The 20,572-nt window shown below is 39.8% G+C and overlaps 1 protein-coding gene across 27 annotated transcripts in view; it reads right to left on the bottom strand.

Moving 5' to 3' along the window:
• The window catches only part of TENM3 (teneurin transmembrane protein 3), a 1,288,622-nt gene that overhangs the window by 431,588 nt on the left and 836,462 nt on the right, over positions 1-20,572 (bottom strand). For 2 of the 27 annotated variants that reach the window (XM_064148908.1, XM_064148912.1), the window contains exon 1: positions 5,358-5,671. The exons of 20 other annotated variants lie outside the window; for them this stretch is intronic. The gene's annotated coding sequence lies outside the window, so the exon portion shown is untranslated. 5 more of the 27 variants (XM_064148906.1, XM_064148911.1, XM_064148929.1 and 2 more) reach the window with 4 other exon arrangements.

The following is a 20,572-nucleotide window of genomic DNA, read 5'->3' as shown; positions in this document are numbered from 1 at the left end:
GCTGACTACTGTTCTTGTTTTCTTTCATACGTCAAGATTGCGTTTGTATTCACAAAAGCCTATTGTAAAACTAAATCAAAGCGGCTACTATAACCTATAATGTACATTCAATATATGGAAAAAGATTTAAACACGGAGAGTGTAAATAGCAATCCAGGTCATTTGCTGATTTCATCACTTTGTAGGGTATGTTAGTCAGTGACGAATCTACTACAGCACTTTGTAATTTCTAGTTTACCGGTCTGCTTTCTGTATTCTAGGCACTAATGTTTACAATTAACTTTTTTGCAGCCACAAACATACACATCAAGTATCAACTATTCAATCTCTTACACAGACTCAATTTGCAAAATTTAAAATAATTAAGTCAACTAGCCTTGAACTTACATGTTGGGATTCAGTCTAAAACAGAAAAGCAAGACCTGCAGTGTATACTAGTACAAAACAGTTCCAGGCTTAAACTGCTTTTTTAACTAGTATCACCTTTGCCCAAAAACTATTTTATAACTAAACTAAACATGCTGTAAGATAAAAGTATGTATCATGTGGACAGATCTCCATCTATCTAGGAAGGTAAAGAGAGATTAAGTTTGTGCTGTATTGTCTATTTAAATTAATGTTATTTCACTAGCAACTATTTTGGTTACAGTATTAAAATGAACCTGTACAGACAATGTTTTTTCCACAGAAAAAGACAAGAGGTGAGTGGTGTGAAGCACTTACAGCCTGGCATTCATAAGCATTTTGTAATTTCATTAGCTTCTGATCTGCATAAGACTGGAAATATTTTTATGCAATGCTTCAGTTGCTGTGTATATTGTTTACATGAATGCTTAAACTAAGACTCATGTAATTGGTTCCATATGCAAACTTAAAAAGATTCACTGAAATCAGTCAGTATGTCTTACAATAAATACTTAAATAACTGCAATTTAGTCTGAGATCACTACCCTGATCATAGAGTATACATAAATCTTACAACTGTGTTAATTATCTTCAGAGCTTTCTAATTTTTTTTTTTTAAAATCTTTGTTTAGCATTTTTTACCTTCCCCCCCTTCTCACAACTGAGAAATCTTCCTGGACTTTAAACAGTTCTGCATCACACTCAGCAGCAATGTGTGACCGTATACTATTGGTTAAGAATGAGTGAAGCTGAGACTGGAAGGTGCACAGAGGGAATGTGCAAATATTTCAGTAAGCACTGAAACAAGCACTATCTTTGCTATTTTTGAAAAAGAAAAAAAAAAGGAATTAGCATGCCTTTCATTACCTACAGAGGCAATATACAGTACATGTACACCTCAACATCTGAAACTAGCCTTGTGAGTTTTGATTTCAATCACTAAAGCTGTTCTTCAATCTAGCAGACACAATGTTAGAGTGTCTTTGTGCATGACTACGTGCTATCTGTGCACTGTACCTGCCACTCCAGTCTGGATGTGAAGACCAATACTATAGTTGAAGGAACACCATTCAATATAGGTGCAGAGAGGCAGTGGTGTTTGTTGCTGGGGTGTGTGTGTGGGGGGGGTGTGGGTGTTATTTTGTTGCTTTGAATTTTTTTTTCTTTCTCCATTTTTTCCTAACTAGAACTACTCTGTCAAGCCTCACTCAGGCGGGAGAAAGGGCACCTGAGTCACCTGACTGTACTTAACCTCTTTGAAGTCCTAACACTTGTTTTGAAACAAATCACCTCTAGAGAATGAGGCTTGCATTAATCACTAACAAGTTAATTCCAAATAATAAGGCAGGTTTGGATACAGACTGATACATTTTGACATGCTGTATCTAAAATTGATTAGAACAGCACTCAAAATGAATGCAGCCCTCCAAACCACTTCTTTGCTCAGAAACATTAATCTCAATTATAAGGAGAGCTTCATAGTGGTAATGCTTGGTATGAAAAAAGTATGAAATAAATCAGGTTTTATAAGACACAGCAATTAATCAGTTCTAGAACTAAGGAAAGGTTGTTAAGGCAGCACATTTTTACAACAGTACTCTTTAAACCCTCCGTAACCTCAAAAAATTTAAATGTTTAGGGTTTCATTTGAATTGCTCAATATACCTACACTCAGGATACCTACCCTAACTTAGAGTTTCTTACTTGTTTTATCATAACATAAAACACTTCGCAAATAATACTATGCTATCGTAAAGTATTAATTTTAAGATCACGAGATACTCTTAAAGCTTAAAAGAACTGCATGCAAGCATCCTGAAATAACTTACTTGGCCAGTTAGCCTGGGAAGAATTTTTTCTTCAGCAAACCAAAGTCTTTACTGTAACACACTAAAACTGCTTCTCAGAATTTTTGTGCAATTAATATTGCACAAACTTGCAGAACCTAAACTCGCGTTAATCACTGAATTTGCTAAATCATAAACTTAAGTTCACATTTATTCATTTAATAGAACAGATTATGCAGTAAAGCTATTCTTAAAAGACAATATTATACACATGTTAAGCTGACAATAAAAATCTCTGACATGGAGCACCACAGTTGAAATTTGCCTCTAAATCTTACACAAGTGCAGCGTATTTGTGCAGGATTTTGAAAACCTGTTTTAAGATCTCTCTTTCAAATTTTTACATTTTCTTTTGTGCACTGCCAGAGGTGAGCTTTCTGTAACAGAAATGCAACATTCAGTAGAGTAAATGCAGTAGCACTACAAAATCAAAAGTATTTCAGACCTGGAGCCTTAGCATAAGCTTCCGGTATTTTCTTTTAAGTCTGTATAGCATAACGCCCCTTCACAAACAGCACCTGATCCTCTAAGTTGCTGAGCACTCCCAATTTTTATTGGGCCTAAACTGATCCAAATCAGTGAGGTTTTGCACCAGTCTACATAGACATCAGTCTGCATCAGCCTCACCGATCTCAACTGGAGGTAAAGGTACTAGGCACCTTATTGAGCCAAGCCTATATACAATCTGTTAATTACTAGGGCTAGATGACAAAAAATGTGCTTTTATATCGATTCTTTTATTTTCTGATATTTCATGGGGTTTATATCAAATAACTGCTTATTTAAAGCACCTACAGGGGACTGATTTCCAACTTTAAATCTAGTTTCTATTACTAAATCCTCTTTTCCCCTTTTCCATTTCAATAGAGAATAATTACTCCTGACTCAAAGAGATTTGACTGAAGTACCAGTCTTTAACCTGCTAACTGGATTATTAATGTTATTCTGGATTTTTTCCTTCCATCAAATATTACACAAAAGTGTGGTCAAGAATTTGTTCTACCAAACGATACTTTTCATCTCAGAGTTTGCTCATGTGAACTCATTTCACTATTTTATCTGATGTATGCATCTAAAACTTCAGTATTGTTGGTTTTTCTCCCCTAATTTACCAGACCATTGAAAATAAATAAACTCACAATTCAAAACCAAGAATTGTAAAAGAACAGTATTTTTCTCAACATTTTTCATCAGAAAGCATCCTTAAGTATTTCAAGTTAACTAATTGTGTAAGATAACTGGCCATCGATGAGCATTATTTATACTTCAGTATACCCTTTACCAGACTGAACTTTAGGATGTAAACATACACAGAATATAATTCAACTTCTGCAAATGGAATTATGAAAAAAATACTTTGTATTAACAAGTACATATAAAATGCAGTATATAACAACCAGCGAAAACCCAAACAAGCATTCAACTACGAAGGCTTCATCTATAGGAGACATAATACTTAGAAAGTAAAGAAATCAAATAAACAACAAAAAACCCACCCAAAAAAAAAAAAAACCCAAACAAATTAAAAGCCCCAAATGACCAAACTGCTAAAGTTTTATTATAAAAGTATTTAAAATCTAAAAATTTAGATAAGCCTAGAACTATGTGACTTCCTAGAGAAATGACACCTCCCTCCTAAAACTTTTAACACTGAGAGAGCACAAAAAATTCGTCTTTTTGTGTATTTTTTCTCGTTACACCACTTTGCTTTAAAGCAACTTCACTTAAAACTTCTAAGCCCGAGGAACAATGAACTTGCTTCCTACAGCCCACGTAAAGAAAAACCGCACCAGATACCAGAAACGTTTGTAATTTCATGAGGGAGGAGATCATCCCTTTCTCTCCCCAAACCACAGTGCCATACACAGTTTCTTTCGGCCACGGCGTGTTCTCGCTGCACAGCACCACGATGTTCACTACCATTAAAGTCGCTGTCCTTGATGGGTTTCCTCACGAGCCACCCTCTTTGAGGTGGAGGGCAGGTAAAGCCCCGGTAGCACTCCCTGAGCAGCAGACCACCCGGCAGAGCCCGTCGCGGCCCGGAGCTGCCTGACGAGCACGCTGCCAGAAAACGAGACACACAGAGGGCGAGCCCACGCGCGCGAAGTCGAGGCAATGCGAAGGAAGTTCGCAACCTACCACAAACTTACAGAGATGCTCTCCGCCCCGCCGATGCGCTCCCAAAAAACAAGTAGAGACACACTTCTATTGATCTTCCGAGAGCCACGGAGCCGACCTAGAGAAGCGCCGGAGCGGCCGCGGTGACAGCGGCCGCGCGCTGACGCCCGCCGCACGCACACGCCGCGGGCAAGGGCCCCGCTCCCCCGCCACAGAGAGGGGCTCACGGCGCCAGGGCCGCGCAGCGCTGACTCCCGGATCAGGCTCCCCCTCCGCTCAGGCTTCCATCCCGCGCCGCAGAGTTTCCAGATCAAGTTGCTCCCTAGATCATCCCTCCAGCTCTCCCGTGACCACGCTACCCTACCTGGGGCCACACTCCTACCGCAGCCGCGCGTCCCGGGGCGCCCCGCGACTCCCGCCCGCGAAGGTCCCGCCGCAAGAGGTGTCACTGCCTGAGGGGCGGGAAAGGGCGGGCCGGCATCCTCTGCGCACCAGTCCCCAGCCCTTCTGCTCGCTCGCCCGCCCTCGGCCGGGGAGAGAAAGGATAGGGGAAAGGGACGCCGCGGCCCCGCTTTCTCGCTAGCGACCAACCAGCCGCCCCAGCGGACGCGGGGAGCGGAGCGCGCCACTTACCGCGGGCGCGCTGAGAGCCTTGCTGCCTCCGCGCCCCGACAGCAGCGCCGAGGAGAGCGGCGCACGCCGACACTTTGTCAGGCCGGGCGGGCGGGAGTGGAGGGCGGGTGGGAGCGGGGGGAGGGCCGGGGGCCGGGCGGGGGGAGGGCCACGAGTTGCTGCTCGCGCCCCCCGCCGCGGGGGCTTACGCGCCCTGCGGAGTTCACTTTCCCCGCCTCCTCCCCCGCCGGGGCGGGCAGGGAGTTTAGCCCCTCTTCTTGCGGGAGAGGAGGGCGAAGGTGCGCGCACGACAACGTGCCGGGCGGGGGAGGAGCGCTGGGAGGGGCAGCCGCCGCCACTACCGTCAGTACCTACTTGTGCCGTAGCGCAGGCGACCCGGGTGAGGGCCTTGCCGCTCCCCCACTTCGTTTCGGGATGCGGCCCGCCGGGCTTGCGGTGTCTTTGTCGCCTTCCCCTCCCCTCCGTCGCCGGCTGTCGTGGAGTACCGCGGCGCGGCTCCCACGCTGTGCCCAATCAGTGCACCCACGACGCCGGCGGTGATTTAGGGGTCATCCGCGAGCAGCACTTCAGGCTGATGAATGGCTCTTCGCAGCTTTCTGCCCTGATGAAGGTGTCTGCATGCTCCTGATTGCAAACACTAATGAACTTACACGGCTTCATTGCGCTTACCCTTCTCCCAGAGGAGACACAAAGCTTCCGTCCGCCGCATTTTGTTTTCCGCGGGGACCGATTTATTTTTATGAAGGGAGGGGAAGAATTTGGGGAACTAATCCGCGCCTCCCCGCAGCGCCGCGCCAAGCAGAGCCGGCCGTAGCTAGCCCGCCGCTGCTCCTCACCCGCTGCTGGCAGCCGGGGCACGGCGGGGCGGCGCAGCGCAGGCAGAGGCGGCGGGGCCGCCCGGCAACCCCGCGCCCATGAAGGCCGAGGGGTGCCGGCGGGGCTCGGACTGGCAGGCTGCTCCTCGCACGGGCATCTGCGGGCTCCCCCGCTCGGTCTCTCCTCCGTACCCCTGCAATTTTCGGCGTAAGGCGGGAGCCGGGGCTGAGTGACCTGATTACAGTTCAAACATCTGCTTTAAAAGCCGTTTCTCCCTCGCGTACAAAGGCGCTTCTGATTATTTTTCTCCTTGACTCTTCAGCATCCTCTCGACTCAAAGTAGTAGCTGTAACTTTTCACACGCTGGGATGTTACCCATCTATCTGTCCAGAACCGTCCTCTTTTTCATTCCTTTCTCCTTTCCTTTTAAACTCAAAGGCATTTCATATTGGAGATACGAAACATTTGGGGAAGTTAAGATGGATGAGCAGCTTTGAACCTTTAGCTGGCTGGCCGCTGTAGTTCTTTGATTTTCCAAACTTAAATTTATCTGCCATATCTCTGACTCTACAATGAAAGATGCGCGGCTATGTGATCTTGAACGCTCCCAAGGAAAATCTCTCTATTCCTCTGACCCGAGATGACTTGGAAAAACCTCCTAATTAGACAAACGTTACTGCAGATGTTGCCATCGCGCACTGCTAGGGGTGTATCTATGGTCCGTCCAGTAGTTTTCTCTCACCTGCGAGGGTTTACCCATGTGTTTTCCATTGCGTTTGAACTTTGCTGGGCTCGACCTGAGGGGCAAGGTACCTGGGTATTTAAACTGATCCGACAGTGCTGAGGTCAGCATTTGAGAATTACAGCAGATACTGCCCGCGCACACACACACAGATCGCCAGCATCACCAAGCACCGGTATGCAGCAAGTGTAACAGAACACCATATATGTTTCAAGCATTTTTAAGTGCACAGACAGTGTGTAGTTCGAACTATTAAGCACACAGGGGAAAAAAACAAACACCAAAACACCAAAACGAAAAACCTATTGATCAAAAAACCCCAACTTATCACCCAAAAAAACACCCCAACAAACATGTAATTTATAACAGAAATGTCTTCATCCCCAGGAACAGCTGTAGTAATTACTAAGCAACTACTTTTAAATACAGGTTTGGAGAAGTTTTATCAAAGAAGGCAAAACTAAACCACTGGAATTGAAAATAAAAGTGTTATTTGACTTCGGGGATGACGCTAAAGTAGTAGGATTTCATTTTAAAATGTAGGAATCGCAGAGACCTCTCTAGATAAGACTTCTATGAAGGTAAGTGCTGAGCTTATATAGGTAGAAATAGAATCATCATGACCTTGTTTTTCAAATATAATACCCTACAGAGGTTTTAGTCCTTGCAAGAAAGCACTCGAACTGTGAAAATGTGAATTGCACTAAATTCTTTGTTATCCGACACATATAACAAACACACAGGAACAATCTCAACCCTGAACTTACATTGTTGATGCATAGCATAGAAATTAGCATTTCTGCTAAACTCAAAGTAAAACCTGTAGAGTCAAGGTTTTATACAGTTTTCTTTTTGCCTTACAGTTCTCTAACACAAAATTCAAATTTATATTTTGCAAGTGCAAATCTATAAAGTGGTGTAATTTTGCACTACTACCTCAGCCATTTGCATTACCTTAGCTAAATCCATTCATCTAGTACTAACCTGATTTTTTTTTACTACCTCCAAATATAGCAGGTGAAGATGCTCCTCTGTTATAAATAAAAAGATTCTATAATTCCATCCTTATTCAAAGCCCACCAGATAAACAATAAATGCCAACTACTTAATAAAAATTTGAAGTTCAGAGTAAGTTATTTTGGTGCTCTTTAACTTGAATATAACTGAAGCAGCATTTCTAGGCTTACCAAGGTTTAATTAAATTTCAACCTTCAGAACTGAAACTAATTGGAAAAGTGTGCAGTCACATACGTGCTAGAGCTTTGTAGGAAAGTATATTACTAATGTCAACTACTGAATGTGACTGAAGTATCTAAAATCACAGTCCAACCCTTCCTTACTCATTTGGACTGCCAATAAGCTTTCTGGTTTAGTAGAGAGGAACAAAAGGATATGCATTCCTTATCGACTTAGAGACTTATTTTTAAGGGTGACTATCAGTAAATCTTTTTTGACAGCAGGTGTTAGTGAAATAAGAGAGCAGGACGTCCTCTGATGCAAGATGTGCCGGCTCTTGCACTAATCTACTGGTAACACCAAAAGATGAGACAAATTCAAGACTTTGACACGTTCTTTCCAAACTTCTTAAACCACTCTTAATGTGTCTTTCAGTACTTGAACGGTAACTCGGGCTTCGACAGGCTTATCATCGCTTTCTGCTCCCAGGACTCTTTACAATTCTTGCATGTCTGAAAATAAGAGATCTCAAAATCTCTGCGTTATCAAAAGCCCTTGATCTACAGCTCATGAAGGAAGAAATTGTTTCTAATCACTCATTTTCCTTTGGGGTAAGCGGCAAGGTGCAGTTTAGTGCAGCTAGGGAGGGATTAATGCCTCTACATGATGGAAACAACTAGCTCCGCATCAGTACGCTTCATAACTGGGGCGGGGGGGACCCAAACCAAGAAACCAACGACAGGAATTAAGTTCTCCTTTCGACTCTTTCAATCCTGCTGGATGTTCCTAACATGGCAGCAGCTGCTCCCATTAACGATTAGGTCTACGGCTTCTGCTCCTGTGCGAGTCCCGGGCAGAGACCAAGTCACCGCCTGCTCGAGTGCTGGCACAGGAGAAGGCAGCAGCGTTGGTCTCCCTTTACTCCCCTGCGATCCCGCGCAGCCTCCGCTATTAGCAGCGCAGCGCAGCGCCGAAAGCAAAAGGCGGCGACAGGGAAGGTGCCGCGACCGGGTCAAAAGGTGAAGAGCCGGCCGTGACCGCGCTCTGCCGTAAGCCCTGTCGAACACCACGCTCCGCCCGCCTCAGCCTCCCCCTCCCGCCTCGGGGACGGAGAAACTTTGGGAAGGCGCAGCCGGGCCGCGCCTCTCCGCCGTCAGCAGGGAGCCCCGGCGCGCTCAGGCTGCCCTCGGAACGGAACGCAGGAGGTGTAGGCGACGCACGCAGCTAAAGCTGCCTCTCGCCAGTCCTTGCACCGGGGTGCTCTGGTGCCCGCAGGAGAGCGAGAAAGGCACTTTACCCGAGTACGGAATTGTGGTAAAATCGTAAAACAAATATTCTAATCTGATCACTGACAAAGCCATAAAATTAAATAGCTGTCTGCAGAGGGAAATATGTCTTAATTACCTTAATTAAAGCAAGATAGGACCTTACACACATTCATTTTGAGGCCACTAAATGTACTGATTATCATACAAATCAACCTTTAAATGGGGGTCATGCTTTTCCACTACATTAGTTTGTGTTCCACTGCATAAAACAAAGCTGTATGGGAAGCTGACCTCCGGTGAAAATGATGCACTTCAGATGCACACAACTGCTGACCCTCTTCCTTGGTTTCTTAGGAAAGAACCTGAAGGAGTGTGCATATGATCTGGAATACGAAAATGCCTTTCATACAGTGTTAATACTACACTGGGAACTACTGCCTGAGTTAAACCTATGGCATTAAAATCAAGCACATAATCATTTTAATCACCTTGTATTCACAAGTAGGAGCCATCGCAAAATGCCATTATTGCTATGCCTATGAATTAGTACATGAGAGATTTCTGTTTCCTAATATAACACTTTCCCAGCAAACTTTCGCTGGGGGTAACTACCCATATTTTCCATTATCAAGAAGAATGAAGAATATTTATAGCAATTCAGGAGCCAACATACAGACCTTGTATGTGCTTGCAGAAGTTTACATAATAAATTCACATTTATCCAGAATGTATGATTCTTACAAGAGTAAGAAGGCCTCATTTTAAATAAGGTTTGTACTCATAATTAACCTTCTTGGGTTTTTTTAAGATGTGTGAAAAGAAATCATTATAGGCAATTCCACCAATTACCTGTTCGAATAAAGGAAATCTACAAGAGAAAAGCACATGGAATGAGCAAAAAATAAACTAGATGTGTTTTCTTTCTGCTTCTTTTCTTTTTCCTTTTCCTCTGCCATGTGCCCCTCCAAGTAGAAGATATCACTGATAAAGTCTGGAAAACATAGATCTTTAGCTAAAAACTCTAATGAGGGACAGTGATATGCCACTTTATAATTTGAATGTTAATTGCTCTGATGTGGCTAAACAAAGATTTTATTAAAATACTACTGACTGAAAAAAATTCTAAGGCTGTTGGTAGTAAAATATGTTGCATTCAAGATGACTGCTTTCATTCTTGGAAGACAAGAGTTCAGGCAGTAGAGTGGTAACAATCTGTGTTTGTTCCTGTCTGCTCAGGAGAACTGTTTCTAATTGATCTGGCATGGAATTTAGCTGGAAATGTGTATGTTGCAACCTAAGCACAGTCCCTGTATGCTTTGTAAAGTGATCACCATATGGGCCTTATTTGAAACATTTGAAAGCTTTAGCCACTAACCTTGTTTAAACCGAGCTGTAAGCTCAACCCTCTGAGCTGAAAGATGTGAGTGTATGTATATCAATATATGAATATATGTGTATGTATGTCAGCATATGAATATACTTGCACACAGGTACACACATACATGCATGCACACTGAGCATTTTTATGTATCATGAACAAGTGTCAATTATTGGCATATAATTAATAAAATTACTATTTGTATTTTTAGAGACTACGTTGAGTGAAATTAAACATGGATCAAAACCATGGATCTGCTGGCAGTAGAGAGACATTTTTAATAGATATTTTAATATTTGAGGGGATTTTTTTAACTTTTTGTTTAGAAAACAAGCTTAGGTCTACTTCCACATATCAGAGTATTTTTAACCACTCTCCTGATGCCATGGATATGTAACTAAAAAAGCCCGGATAAACTAACAGCAAATCTGTTTGAAGTTCCTTCACGGAAAACTTTCAGGAATTAATGGTTAATGGCAATTGTAAGGCAAATTTTCAGTTTTTAACCCTCAAAACTTTTAATAGCGATTGCTTGTTCTGAATGTAAAATGAATGGCTGGGCTTTGTTACAGGTAGTAGTGCTAAGTTATGAATGCTGATGGCCTTCTTGTACAGCCTTAAATTACATTGAAAAAGATACAGTTTCTTTAATTAAAAAAGCTGCACTGAACTAATCCCTCTAGCTGAAAAAAGAAAAGTTTTAAGCAATCTCTTTCTGCTCTGGGAGAGAAAAGCAGACAATACCATAACAGATCAGAAACATAAGCTATAGTGTGCAGCCAGGAGCACAGCAGGGAACTGAATACTGCTCCGACTGTGTCATTTTTTAATCCCCCATCCCAGTTTTCCCCGTCTGACCTCATGCTGAGATGAAGTTATCACAGAAGACAGCTTTACTCTCACCAATGAATCCAACCCTGGATCTGTATTATCCTCAGCAGATCAAAACACCGCTTTCATCAAATAGCATTATCTGCATAAAAGGCATGCAATTGCCCGATAATTTCACCCAAACTATGCTATTCATTTAAAGGACAAGAAGAGAAATGTAATTCATTCCCTTTTTTCCCCCTGGAAAAGCTAACTTATACTTCACTCATGGGAACTTTTTTTTTTTAACACAAGATCTCAAGAAGAGGTCCATTAAAAGTTTCCCCCTGGTTTACAAATAATTGTTAGAGTACCCCTGTGCTGCTTGAGTGACATAAGTGTAGTTATGCAGAAAACTGGCAGGGAGAATTCACAAAGCTTGCTGTAGCCATGATACTGATTCCATTAGCCATGGTTCTGCTAACCCTAATAATCAAATCAGATATGGCATAATTGTAGCAGCCTAAAAATAAATAGTAGCTGAAGATATTTACAGGAGAATTGGGTGATACGGTCTTTCTTGCCAACAGAAACTTTAAGGCAAATAATTTTGCCCTAACACAAAAAAGCTGCAACACAAGATGCCCCAAATATTTTCACTAATACATAAGTTGTTTATAACAAACATGCACACAGATTTAAAACTCATGCAGGTCTTGTCTTCCATAAAGGGGCTCATTCACTTTATCGATATACACTATATTTACTGATAAACACAAAGTCATGATGGAGGTGAGCATATTGCTCCAGATGAGTGTCATTACAACAGCCCTTGTATTGGGACTATTGCACATACTCTGCAGAAAATCCTTAAAACTCTTCCTGGTATTCTACTTGACAAGGGTTTATGCAAAGCTCATGGCTCTTCCACTGGAAAACTATAAATAATGCTTTTTAACTTGTTTTGGTTTGTTAATACTTGTACAAGAGAGTAAAGATTATATTTTTTGTAGGTCATTGGTAAGAGATGTTCTTGATTTCTGAGTGATAGTGTGAGTGGTCATCACCAAAAGCAAACTATCTTGTACCTGGCAAAATGAACTCTTCTTTTTCTAATAGTACAAAAGGCCTTGGTGTAGCATGGAACTACAAATGCTAAACTAAGTACCTGTCCTAAATATTGTCCCCGCTATTCAGTGCCAGTTACTTTTCTTTAGGACCACTGGGCAGGTACTATTCTCTGTTCAGAGGATAAAACTTTTTTTTTCTTCCCTCCATTATGTCTTTGATACTTGTAAAAAAGAAGTTCTTTGAAGTGGCTCAGAGGTTTAGAATCACAGGAATCACCTCAGAAGAGCTGGATTAGTGGGCCTAACGGAGGTGCACCACACATTTACCATGGGGCTACAATCCTTCTATGTACATGCAGATGCTACGGAACTTCATATTATAAAAACATCAGTGTAGTCCATAATTTTCTTGGGTCTTTCCAGCCTCAAGATAGAGTTCTTTTCTCCCTCAATTTCACAAAAGCTTTCAATGCTCCAGTGAGTCTTTATAAAATGTATATATATATATATATATATTATATATACTCACTTTTCCTGTTAAGTGACTTTTTTTTTTTAATGGAAACACTTTCTTATCATATCTGACAGAAGATCCTTATGGTGGAACCCTGTATCTGAAAGCTTGTCATTTTCCCCAACTCTTTCAACTAATCAGAGAAATTAACTTTTCTTTTTACAACCCTTACTTCTCATATTCTCAGAATGTCTCACTTATAGCAATATAAATGGTGAATTATTATTAAGAACAATGTATCTGTGTCCAGTTGACTTGAAGCCTGTGTTCTTATATATTCTTTTCTATTTGAACCTTGCTTGTAAGGTTTATTGTGTGTTTCGTTGGAAATGCAATGTAATTTCTCAGTGAGAGAGGTTTTGGAACAGGTTAACCTGCTAGGCATTCAAACCAAGGTTCTTCTGTGAAATAAACAGCATGAACTGAAGACGTAATTTCCCATACTGGTATGGCACTATGCTGTGTATGTTGATGTAGTCACATGTGGAGCCTCACATGCAGTTAACAATCTCAAGGTCCTCTTTCTGTTTAAGAAAACCAGGGCAATCTGATGATTACAGCAGCCCATGAAGAGGGCTAGTTGAGAAGCTAGCTGTATGCTCCCCTTCCAGACTTCAGGGATACTCCTTAATGACTACTTTATGGAGCAACTAGACAGATAAAAGAGTAGGTCAGCTTACAGCCACATCACTGGCCAGGTACTAGATGTGAAGATGAAGGAGTATGAGAATTTACTAGGTAGAGGTCTTTTTGTAATCTTTCTGTCTAGTGCCAGACTGGCTGTACTATAGCAACTATAATCAAGAGTTCTGTTACTATGCAGGCATGTTAACTGCATCACAACCTGTCAGCACTGCCTTCCAGAAAGTTACAACAAATACAGTGCAGAAGGCCAATCCTCTCTTGGAGATTTCCATTTAGGAAAATCAAGCAAGTGACACAGAAATAAACAAGTGTTCATATACACATAGAGCAATCAGAAACTTTACCACAGATGCTAATATTGTTGCTAATATCAACTTTGCTAGGGCAGAATTCCATTTTTTAACTTAACATTCATGCTGTTACAGAATATACAAGCTACCTTAACTTTGGATTTACAAACCTGTTCTGTCCAACTATGTTTATTTTCTTGGCTTGACAAAAGTTCACAACACCAGTGAAAACACAGACTTTTAAATTATTTTGTAAAATAGAAATAAATTGAATTCAATATATGGAGTTCTTAAATCCCTAGAAACTAAATATGGAAAACTCTTCAGTAAAACCAGAAATATCTTCAGTAAAAGTTATACACAAAAATAATTGCCTACCAGATAATTCTGCCCTTGAATAGCTGTTCTGAACATAATTGATTCCATTCACTTAGAGTGACCTAAATTTGGATTCTGTGATATTCATCTTGTATTCAGCACAATGTGACTTCCATATGTGCATGCAGAAACATAGCAGCTTGAGTGGGACTCTGTACTCTTTTACACATCTCACCTCAGCATTGGAGAACCACCAATAGTGGAGACAGTTTTGGCATGGATATAAATTTAGACTGCCATAGTCCCTTCCATCATATGCTTTCAACCTCCTGTTTTATGTTTTCTTTCAGTTGTCTATTAAATACTGCGTATATTAGTTAGGGTGATGTTGAAACACCCATAGGTTCTGGAGGCATAAGTTCTTTTTGTTTGGTTGGTTGTTTTTTGTCCATGTCCCCCCTCCCCCCAGGAGTTTAAATACAGAAAAATGAAGTAGAATGGAAGAATAAAATCAAAATAAAATCACTTTTGTTTTCATCATCTCAATTTTTCAGCTCTCAGTTACTACCATAACAGTAGAACATTTGTGCTGCTGAATTCATGGCAGTGTAATTGCACACAGCATGTCTGATTCCACATTACTTCAGAATCACACTGGATAAAAATTATGTAAGAAATAGTGTATTAATCAAAGCTTTTAACAGAAGATGAATAATGGCAAGATTCTTTACAAGCTAAAATTGTCATCAGACCACTGAATACTCACAAAGCATTAATGATATTGTAAGAAGACCCTGAATTCAGACAAAAGGGTGCAATCTGAAAGAACTGAAATCTCAATTCAGCACTAACGTGAACTCTAAATTTTACTCACTCAGAGGAAAAACTATCCCACTAGTTTGGGAACAAGATTTGCAACAAGGCAAAAATGAAAGGGAAATAGTGCTAATGAGTTTCATTTTACAACATAAATATTTTTGGAAACTTTCTAAAGCACACAGCTATAGTTCCTCCTTAAGAAAAATGCGGTACCTGAAGAAAAATAGTGATGTCCTTTGTATGTGCATATTGTAAAAACACAGCTTTCCTATTTTTATATTAGTCATAAAGAAATGGAAAATCATAAAGAAGCAACATCAGGAATCCACAGCTCATGTGCTGGACATTTGTAATTTTCTGTTATAAAATAAACAGATCTCAAAATAATTTTGAAACAATAAACTTGTCAGGTCTGTCAGAAGGAACTCCATTACAGAAAGTAAAAGAATAGATCAAGAAACCTGTCAATTCAGTTTTATGTGGCTTAGAACCTTCTCAAGTGTTCCTACAGCCTGCCACTACGGCCATTTCAACACTATGGCAATAGCACTTTTTTTCCCTGACAGTCTCTTCTCTACTAGCAGACTTGTCTTCATTTTAAGGATTCTCCATTGCCCTTTCCCATTCTGCCAGTCATTGCTTTCTTACTGTCAAGAGCTCAACACCCATGTCAGCCTCGCATATGATGCCAGTCGCTGTTGCCAACTTTTAAAGTTTAAAATGCATCCCTCTGCCTTTTTTTTCCCTCCATGATTCCTCTCACTCTTGGAAGAAATTCTGTGTAAAACCTACAAAGCTGGCTCTCTCACTGGTTTTCTAACTGCTTCTTAGAGGTTTTCTTTCCTGTGATACCTTCACAAAAAGCTTGGGTAGTATTTGCAATTGGCCTGACCAATATTCCCAGTGCTGCTGTGTGCCATCATTAGCTACACTGCCTTGTTGCTTTTGTTTTATGCTTAGATAGTAAAGTTCTCTGGAAGCAGGGAAAGTCTTTTTCCATTTATGCTATGTCTAATGCAGCATGTCTGAAAGCTCTTGCAGTCTGAGTGCTCACTGAAGCCATGGCGATACAAATAAGTAACAACATTGGCAATAATCAAATTCACTCACCACTTCCTTTGGTAATTTGATAATAGGTTCCATGTCCATGCTGATAATATTCCTCATTTTTCTTTGTTTTCTATAAGTACTACACAGTCTTATAGAGGTGCATCTGCACGTCTTAGTCCTCATATAACTATCAGACTACTTTAACATATATACTTATTATGACACATTACAATGACAAGTGATATGCAAAGAAGAATGACATTGCTCTATCAATGCATAAAATATCAGCCAATGCTATCGATAATCAAAGCTGTACATGGAACTGTATTTCAGTATTCTGCTTTCAGATATAAGGATATTCTTTAATGATCAAATAGTTTTTTATGAGATCAGTCTCATTTAGAGGAAAGGTACTTAATCATTATGCATTTTTATCTCCCACAGTCAATAGATTTTGCCTAATCTTTCTTACTCTGTGTCATTAAAATGATGTACTGAATAAAACCATTATCACAGGCAGCTCTGTGGTACCGAGGGCATGACTTTTTAGTATTTTACATTGGTAACAAACCTGTATGGAACTAGAATTAAAGCTGTAGAATCATTTGAATAGTTCAGAAACGTTGTCTCCCCAATATGGCAGACACAAGGAGGCTGAAGACAGAAAGCACTGCCCTCCGAAGCTTTGTAGAAGTTTCTAGAGGATACCTAACCCAGAACAGAGCCAATTGTGAACATTTCGTCTGGAGAGACTTGCCCAGAATGACATTAAAAATTCTGTAGCAAAGGCATACTGATTGCTGAGCTCTTCAGGTGACATGTAATGTTCTCTAACCATGAAATCACCTTTTGCCTTACAATCCATCACAAACATATTCATATTTTTAAACTACAGAAGAAAGGGTTATAAAGAAAGCCCATTCAGTACAAACTGGTGATTAATTTTTATAGGAGGGCCACTCTTTGCACAAAGCAATCATTTAATTAAACCATGTAACACCACCACAGAAATAAGACTTCACAGGCACCTGACTTTTTGATACTTCCCTACTTGTAGAAGAGTTTTGCAGATTTTAGTATTCATTCAATTTCTTCCTATAGAAGAAGTGTTGCATTAGCAAACTGATTCGTATTCTCTTCCCCTAGTCACTTTAAATCTTTCCATTATTCTGTTTCAATTGTATTTGAAATAGTTCTCTCCTCTATATTTTTTCTGTTTGGACATCAGACTAAATCAATGATCACTCAGCGAGCTTCCCTGAGGGGCATTCACTACCTCTCCCCGGTTACTTCCCCTCCAGTTCAAACACATCAGACCCAAATAAATGTTTCTTAAGCTCTGGACCTTTTTTCCACAGCTTCACCTACCTCATGTTCCTCTCAATGCTCTCTAATACTTGCAATACTTCCTCTTTGGTTTTACACTTTAATTGACCACAGGAGATGTATGGGCATTAACTCAACTAAAATATGACTGTGCTGGGACTTGGAAGGGGACTACAGTGAGGGGAGAAAAATCTTTTTATTTTAAGTTCCATTGCTCATCATCAAGTGCCCTTTCAGAAACCAGACAGAATGGCTGGGATGAAATTCCTGCAATTTTTAAGTAGGAAATATTTAGTTCAGACAGTATCTTCAGAAACCTCACCTTTCAAAGAGGACAGTTCTTTCCCAGCAGGGGACATTACCCTGAACTTAGCTCCACTGTACTCCTCACTGCTACTAGCTGTCAGGAAATGAAGTTTGCATTAAAGGACATTTCTATACTGTACTAGTATCACTGATGTGACTTAGCTTAATCTTGGCTCATCGAGAAGCTCTTGTGGCATCATTCTAGCCCACTTAATTCAGAACAACCAGAAAATGAGGGAAGGATTTTGTGGGACCATTTTAACCTTCTATTAACTACACAGGAAGGACTTAAAATATTTGTCTTCTGCACTTGCCCTGAATATTGCAAAACCGGAGGAGCTAGTCTATTAGGTTTCATTATAAAATTTAAATCTCAGTGAAAGGAAAATAAACAGTTTTAGGGGTCAATTTTTTTTTAACATCAAATGAAAAAACAGTTGGGTTTACACCTTTTGTTTGGATATTTTTCATTCAGATGTGCCAAGCATTTAGTACTGAGCTGACAAGATGTGAAACCGCTTCGTTTGTCTAATGCAATCTCATAATTGTGCTAAAATATGCTTTGTAACTTAGCTCACCAAATGATAAAATAAATTACTCTTTTGAAGCCCTGATGTAATTGCAGAAATCCAAACTCTGGCTACTTTGATATAAACATTGTAGAGAATATATTGTATGATCAGACGGCTGGCAGGTACAATACTTCCAGCTCTGTTTCTATGACTGGCATAAAAACCCCAACAAAATAAAAGAACATATTTTCTGCATCACTGTGGAAGTGTCTGGAGAAAGACCTGAATGATCAAGAGGAAAAACAGCAACAGTACTTACAAGCTTATAAACCCATAACGAATGCTGGCATTTCATTGTAGAAAATAATGAATTGTTGACCTCAATCTATCTTCTATTACTTTTAATTCTCCTGATCCTCCTGCCTTGTTTGCATCAAACACAGGAAACAGTTTCAAATGGTCAGATTTTTGCCTTGCTATTAGTTACAGATCTGTGTTTGCAAAGGAACAGAAATGTCATTTTCATTATGTGGCTTCCTTTGATTAGTTATGGTTAACTCGTGATGCTGAGCACTTGTCAAACCAAACTATGCACAAGTAATTGAAGAGATTAGAAGAAGTATTCCTTGCTATAACCAACATGCTGCCTAACTTTCACACTATATTGACAGCTGTTAAAATTCTGCCTCTTCCCACTTACATCTCAATTTCCACACTGTATGTGGTACAGCTTATAGCAAAGCAAACGCATATCAGGACAAAAAGCAAGGATCTGAATAATGTTTAGTATTTGTTAAACATGCTCCCTAAAACTATTTTTAAAATAATAACAATAAACAACAACACTAATAAAACTCCCAACAACCCCCCAAAACAGCTTAAAAGAAGAATAACGCAAGTTAGTTGAGAAACACAAATACTTATTTTAGAATAAATGACCATGGTTTACTGATTTAACTTTGTATTGGTTGCTAATGTGGATCCCATTTTCTATCAGCAGCTTTTAAAAAGTAGTTAATAAAACTTAATCAAAAAGTTCAGCAGTGGAAAGATATGTTTGGTTTTTTTTTTTAACCATAAAAAAAATTAAATGCTTTTTTCTGCTTCATTTTTTTTTAACAAGTAGATGGAAAGGAATTAGTCACCTTTCTCTGCTGCTGTTATATAGAAACATCATTTACAGCTGGATGCCTTTCCATCAATTAATTAATAACTTGTGGATTTGTATTTTTATAGTATATGTCACTATTTTATACATGAAATGTTAAATATTTTACTTGTGTTTTACTTTGATTTGTACTGAGTACTGAGCATTTGCAGTATTTCTGTTTACTAGAATATTTCATTAAAATTAATATTTAAAATTCTTAAAAAGAATATTGCTCTTTTTTACAGTAGTTTTCTTCTTCTCAATACTGTGACCAACATTTAGTCTGTTGTGGTATAATACTAAGACTTTATATCACCTCTTTTTTTCCTAAATTCAGAACAGATTCTAGTTCACTCTTTGCAAAAGGCATCTCTGTTCTGACTGTAACATCAATTATTGAGCTCCTCCCTTACAGAATAACCCCTTTGATGGTTATCTTCTCAACAACTGCTTTTATTGCTTTCTTTTGTCCAGCACATTCTGCCACATCTATTTGTACTGTGGATTCCTCATATTCTACCTTCTGCCCACTAACACAACGGAAAACAAACAAAACAGAAAAAAGGACAAGGAAGTCTCACTGAATCACTTCCTTTGACATGTGTGATTTTTTTAAATCTAAACTTTGCTAGCTGCAATTGTGTCGTTTTACTTCACGCTATGCCCAACACAGGAGGCTTGCTTCTATGCTCTTTCATAGCTAAAACTGAGGCAGAATGTCCCTCACTGAGTCCTCTTACTGCCAGTGACATAGTTACAATTACCCCTCAGGCAGCTTGCAGCACTTAGAAGGCTACAAAGCATACAAGCATATATTGTAAACGCCTCCCTTTGGTATGAAAAATACTCAAGATTTACTTAGAATTTCCCCCCTCTGATTATTCAACATAGTTGTCATTATATATGATATTTGTTTATTGTTTGAATTTCTCACAGCATGGGTAATGGAAGCTAATAAAGCATTGTCCCTCTATGTTCTTCCTAGCACAACACAAAAACTTCACCAATAAAAAAGGTTTAAGAATAATTGGTTTTACTGGTAAAAAAAAACAACAAAACAAAACAAACAAACAAAAAGAAAAAAGTGGAATATTTTTGTTGATTTTGCGTGAAATACATTCCTAATTAACACTATCAACATATATTTGGCCTAGCAGAGAATTCTTTTTTTCAACCCTGCACCAAAAAAATCAATCGCTACATTTAAAATGATCAAATTCATTATAAGATTTTCATTAGACAATAAGTGCTTATATTTCATACAAATTTGTCATTTCTTCTCATTGTCAGCATCGGCTGCCCGTACTGCTATTTCCCGCAGAGAAGACCAATTAATGTCCACTGTGGTTTCAGTTACTGTATTGTATGGCTACTTAATC

Source organism: Pogoniulus pusillus, chromosome 9 (assembly GCF_015220805.1).
Source record: "Pogoniulus pusillus isolate bPogPus1 chromosome 9, bPogPus1.pri, whole genome shotgun sequence".
In the NCBI taxonomy this organism is placed as follows: domain Eukaryota; kingdom Metazoa; phylum Chordata; class Aves; order Piciformes; family Lybiidae; genus Pogoniulus; species Pogoniulus pusillus.
This window is presented reverse-complemented; position numbering and strand designations above follow the sequence as displayed.